Source organism: Lampetra planeri, chromosome 26, assembly GCF_965212315.1.
Source record: "Lampetra planeri chromosome 26, kcLamPlan1.2.h2, whole genome shotgun sequence".
NCBI classification, from domain to species: domain Eukaryota; kingdom Metazoa; phylum Chordata; class Hyperoartia; order Petromyzontiformes; family Petromyzontidae; genus Lampetra; species Lampetra planeri.
Genome location: NC_136132.1, coordinates 8112734 through 8118733, shown reverse-complemented (window position 1 = coordinate 8118733; position 6000 = coordinate 8112734). Strand labels below are relative to the sequence as shown.

The 6000-nt window shown below is 42.5% G+C and overlaps 1 protein-coding gene across 1 annotated transcript in view; it reads left to right on the top strand.

The window, feature by feature from the left end:
- Positions 1–344: 344 nt before the first annotated feature.
- The window catches only part of C26H14orf93 (chromosome 26 C14orf93 homolog), a 29072-nt gene continuing 23416 nt past the window's right edge, over positions 345–6000 (top strand). Inside the window, exon 1 of the mRNA XM_078606912.1 lies at positions 345–590. The gene's annotated coding sequence lies outside the window, so the exon portion shown is untranslated. The remainder of the gene's footprint in view (positions 591–6000) is intronic.

The following is a 6000-nucleotide window of genomic DNA, read 5'->3' as shown; positions in this document are numbered from 1 at the left end:
CAAAATTTTCGCTAAAATACCCCAACTTTAAACTAAGCTGGCCAAGCTAATATCTAATCTATCATCAAAAACCAACGTCAAATTTCAACCGAACGTGTACCATTCTTGTACAACCTACCACACAACCCCCCCCCCCACACAGCAAAGTCTATCAACCACAAACAACCACCACACAACAACACCCACCGATTCGTACACCGGGTTAGCAAAAGCCACCAAAACCCTCCCACGCGTGTGTGCACACGCGGGAGGGCTCGGGAGGGCCCTCCCGCCAGCTAGCCAGCCAGCCCGTCAGCTCGCCCACTCGCACGCCCCCCTAGGGCCCCCCAAACAGCTCACACGCGCTGTGTACACTGCGCTCAGCCACTGCCCTCGCGCGTGCATTCGGCCATTTTCGCGCGCGCGCTCGCTTTCGTGTGCACGCAACTCCTCTACTTTGGCCTCCACGTTCTCGCCTCTGCGCCGGCACCGGACGAGAGAGAAACCGAGACGAGAGCGACGGAAGGGGGGGGGGAAGCCCCCCAAACGTCTCGTATGGTGGGGGGGCGACATCAAGCTGCGGACAGAGGAGGGGGGCTACGGGGCCTGACGTGCGTATGTATGGGGCTTGTGTGACCGTCTCTTCTCCTTCGCTCTCTCGCGCGCGCTCTCTCTCTCTGCGAGTCTCTCACACAACCCCCCCCCCCGGTCTGGTGTGTGTGCGCTCGAGGTGGTATTTCGCCGCATTATTTCATTATTTATGTTGCGTTGCCGCGCTCTTTCATTATTTATATCGCTACTATTATTTCCTCGCCGGCCGCGAAGTGCTCTGTATACGAGGGGCGGCGATCATGCGCACTGCGCATGCGCGGCATGCAACTCTTGCGATCGCCGGGTGTGTGAGGCGGGGGGGGGTGTGACGGAGGGGGGGGGGCGTACCTGCCGCGAGGGATGTCCGCTCCTGATTGGCCATCTCGTTAATTTATTTTTAGTTGCGATTGGTGGGTGCGGCAGGGGGAGGGGCTGGCTACGCTCGTCTCGTTCGCGATTTGGTAGTTGCTTTTGTGGGCGTCGCCTACTTTTGAGGAAGCCCCGCCCTATCCCCCCCCACTGCTGTACGCGTTTAATGTCCAGTGTACGGAGACGGTTGAGCCGCATGCACGCGGATTGGCAGCGTCTGCTTAAAGCGATATGAGAGTGGAAATTAACATAGGCTTTTTACATTATGGGGACGTGATAATAATGCCTTCATATGCTTCACTCAGGGCCTGGACATATGCAGTTAAGACAAAGAATGATTTGCCCATTTAGCTATATTTGTCAAATTCACTCGTTGTGGGTGAAGGCCTTTCCACGGTTGTTTGACCCAAACTTCACCACGATAGTGCGGATTGGTGAAGCTGACCGGTTAAGATAATAATTTCTGTCACTTGTCACTGATATTTAGCCTTGGCTAGTATTCGTACCGAGTCGGATTATTGCGCAATGATTTAAATGGTCTCAATCCCCTGACATTTGACTCGGTAAAAGTACAGAGGTTGTTTTTGTGGACATTATTGTACAATTATACTGTCAATGCGATGCGGCGCAGATAATTACATGCGTCAGTAATCCCGTCTTTATATAAAACAATCAGCAAATCACCAACAATGTACTCAATCTCAGCAGACCTCATAAGCTTAAACAGTGTTGAGCCTGGATAGAGCTTGGGATAGGGGATCACCATCCATACAACTTGTGTAATTCTAGATTTGAAGCTTTCGTGACTGCAAGGATTCATACTCTTAGGTTTTTTTCGGTAAAGTCACGTAGGTAAAAATAATAATATAAATAATAATAGAAATCAAATAATAAATCACGACGTTTCGGAGGCAACACAAGTCTCCGTCTTCAGGTGGGACCGTCACATCTAAATTTACTCTATCAAGTGAGGAAAAATCCAAAAAACAAGCTCTTATATACTAGTGGAGGGGGGAGGGGCTTATCTGAATGTGGTGGCCAAGGAATGGACCGGTGGGGGGGGGGGCTAAAGGAGAACAATTGGTGCACCTCGACTCGGGGTTGTGGCCGGTGTTAGCTGATAATAAACAAAAGAAAGCAGTACTAAATATCGATTTAAAGCTTTCGTCATTGCAGGGATTCATCTTGGTTCTTTCGGTAAAGTCACGTAGAATGGAAATAATACAATAATATAATGTTTTATTTTTATTATTTTATTATTTCCATTCTACGTGACTTTACCGAAAGAACCAAGAAGATGAAAGCAGTACTGTTAAACGCTGGGGACGTTAACACTCGGTAAAGTATGGAGACTAGGCTCTAAGAAAAGCTGTCTCGGGCATGGACCAATCAACTTCAATGACAGTGCATATCATTATCAGAGTTTCTTTTTGTTTGCATTTTGACTGCTTGTGTTGTGGTTATTGTAAACATGATGCCTTGTATAAAGGTGTCAGTTTTTGTACCAGTTGAAAGGGTAAAAACCTATCACTAAAGTAGAATAGTACCTGTCAAATAAGATGGTACAAATATGCGTAGTTAAATATTTTTTACATGGTTAATAACATCTTTCCAATGATTACTCAGTTTGTACCCATCATCACGGTTGAAGTTCAAGTAGTTGTGGACAGTCCAGCGCAATACATGATTGAATAATGTGCTGCTTTAAAGTAACCCAATATCTCTACCGCACTGCCGATTATCTACGTACGGTGCGAAAGAAGTTCAACGTACGGTGCACAACTCAATCGACTAAGCATACTGCAAGGCCACTTATGTCTCTATGTATATTTGAAGTGTTCGTGACTGCAGGGATCCATACTCTTTAGTTTTTCACGTAGTTATAAAATATCAACTTGAGCAATTGTTTGTTGCTGTGGTTGTCCCCACACCTGATGACGGATGCTGGTGATGCGCCCGAAACGTGGTGATTTAATTTAATACCTACGTGACTTTACCGAAAGAACCAAAGAGTACCACATTAGGTCGTGAACACAGATTGTTGTACCGTAATTCTAGATTTGGAGCTTTCGTGACTGCAAGGATTCATACTCTTAGGTTTTTTCGGTAAAGTCACGTAGGTAAATTTTTTTAAATAGAAATAATATAATAATAAAAAATAGATATTATTTGGAAATAATAGAAATAATATGTTTTTCTATTATTATTTCTATTATTATTTCGAAATAATAGAAATAAAAAAGTTTTATTTCTATTATTACTTCTATTATTTTTTTTTACCTACGTGTCTTTACCGAAAGAACCAAAGAGTACTTCTATGTTTATGTAGGGCGATGCTTATGTGCAATACTTATCGCTGGTAGGTGCGATTCAGACGGCACTTGCCGCTGATGTCAGCCGTGGTCTGGAGTCTGAATTCAGGGTTTCGAGTCTCGCGAACTTAACCGCTTTTAAGTTGCATCCTTAGTTCATTTGTCAAAAGACGTGTACATATAGATGTCCCGATTATAAGCGTGATGGAAATGTGGTATAATCGGTATGGATTTGCTACACGGTTTATAATTTAATCACATTTTTCTGAAGCCTTTATCACTTCAATAACCGCTTTTGATTAGAATCCTGTTGCAATCGGACACATCCAGTGGGTATAGAGATTAAGAGGATCAATAACAACCCCAAGGGACTTTTCGTAGCGTGATTAGTTGTGTAGTTAAGAGGCGTTAAAACTAAAATGCATGATTTGATTTAAAGCATTCGTGACTGCAGGGATTCATCTTCTTGGTTCTTTCGGTAAAGTCACGTAGAAGGGAAATAATTATTATGTTTTATTTTATTATTTCCCTTCTACGTGACTTTACCGAAAGAACCAAGAAGATAAAATGCATGATTTGATTTAAACTCGTTTATCAACCTCTGGATGAACCGTAATGCCATTTGAGCTCAAGATATTCACGTCAACTAAATATTTCCAAGTGTTCTCAAGACGTCAATCAATGAAAATCTTCACGCAAACAGTAACCAGTTTTCTATTTACGTGGCTTTACAAAAAGAACCAAGAATATGAATTCCTCCACTCACGAAAGTTTTAAGTCTAAAATTAACCAGTAGCTTTCATCTCGCCAGCCATACACCGAGGCAATATGTGCCGGTTCTATCCTACAAAGATGACTTTGAAGCTTCGTTAAGTTTATATAACAAAAAACGTACACTTTCAAGTTGTACTGCATTTTGAAACGTTTTGCAATCAACGTGCTTAACCACAACCGCGGTGTTCTTAACGCTTCCCGAATAGGGTTGAAAAGCGTCCTGTCTGATGATGGTAGTTGTGGGTTCACGTCGAGGTTGATCCAGGATAAAAGAACATGATTTGAGTGTAAAGCTGTATTGCTATACGAGATGTGCTATGTAGCAAATGGGACATTGATCGCAACACAATAGCTGATCAGGACACGCGTTTGTTGGAAAGCATTTACAGAGTAATTGCAGGTGCATCATTTGTTTAAGATTGTATCGTTAAGGAAGCTTCGAATGTTCACCACAGCCCGGGGAACATGTAGATCTAACGCACATAGAAGACGATGCATTTTGTGTAGGTTTACTTATGACTGACGTGTGCGGATAAAGCGAAACAAAAGCAGAAAAGTGTGCAATAATAATAATAATAAACTCATTTCTAGATTTGAAGCTTTCGTGACTGCAAGGATTCATACTCTTAGGTTCTTTCGGTAAAGTCACAGGAAAAAAAGGAATAATAATAAAATAATAAATGAGTTATTTTCATGTATTATAATTGTATTATTCTTTCACGTAGGTAAAATAATAATATAATCATGTAGGTATTTTCATTTATTATTCTTTCACGTAGGTAGAATAACAATAATAAAATCATAATTGAGATATTTTCATTTATTATTATTTTATTTGTATCCTTTCACGTAGGTAAAATAATAAAAGAATAATGTAGTTATTTTCATTTATTATTATTCTTTTTTTTACCTACGTGACTTTACCGAAAAAACCTAAGAGTAATAATAAACTCCGTTTAACAAAGCGGCTTTCACAGCACGGAGAGATTCATGCTTGGGGGGTTGTATTGAGACACAGAGGGCCACGTGGAACATTCTGAATATCGTCTTGGTTCCTTCGGTAAAATCACGTAGAACCAAGAATATGAATCCCTGCAGTCACTAAAGCTTCAAATCGAAAAATTCGGAATATCGTCTGGACTCATCTTCTTGGTTATTTCGGTAAAGTCACGTAGAAGGGAAATAATAAAATAATAAAAATAAAACATAATAAAATAATTCTCACGTTTCGGCCACAACGCAAGCAGCCGTCCTCAGTATTTTATTATTTCCCTTCTACGTGACTTTACCGAAAGAACCAAGAAGATGAATCCCTGCAGTCACGAAAGCTTTAAATCGAAATTTAACCGTCTGGACTATTACGCAATTTGGTTGTTGGTGGCTATATTGTGCTGTAACGTGGCCCCAAAGGTGGCACGAACGCACGTGTGCGAGCCCGTCCACCATCCGAGGTTGAAGGCCACACGCGCGAGAGATTGCGACAAGCGGAGACCTTATCCTTAATAGATGGAGGGGGGGGGGGGTGTTTTTTGTTGGGTTCGATTGCGTAAATAAAAGTGTTGTTAAACCCGCCACAGTCAATTAGTAGTTAAGATTTGTCACGTAAACGGAACGTGGCCAATTCCAGTACAGCACACCGGTGTGTCGGAGAGCGAATCCACAACATTTACTACAATTTGAGTACCAATAATTGAAACGAGCATCATCAGGCGTTAGCCTGATTTGTGGATAAATCATGTTGTTTCGGTCTTAAATATCCAGCAGTGGATCGATCATTGCTTTGCGGGGGGAGGGGGTGTTTGATTGAACCTGGTGGGGGCGAGGACACTTTCCCGCGCTTTTACACCAATCAGAGCCCGAGGCTTGAGGAAGCCCTCGCGGTGATTGCGCAACGCGGCGAGGCTACGGTAAGCGGCGACGTTCAAAACAACATCGGCTCAACAAAATAAAACGCGTTTTTGTAATGCGATATTTA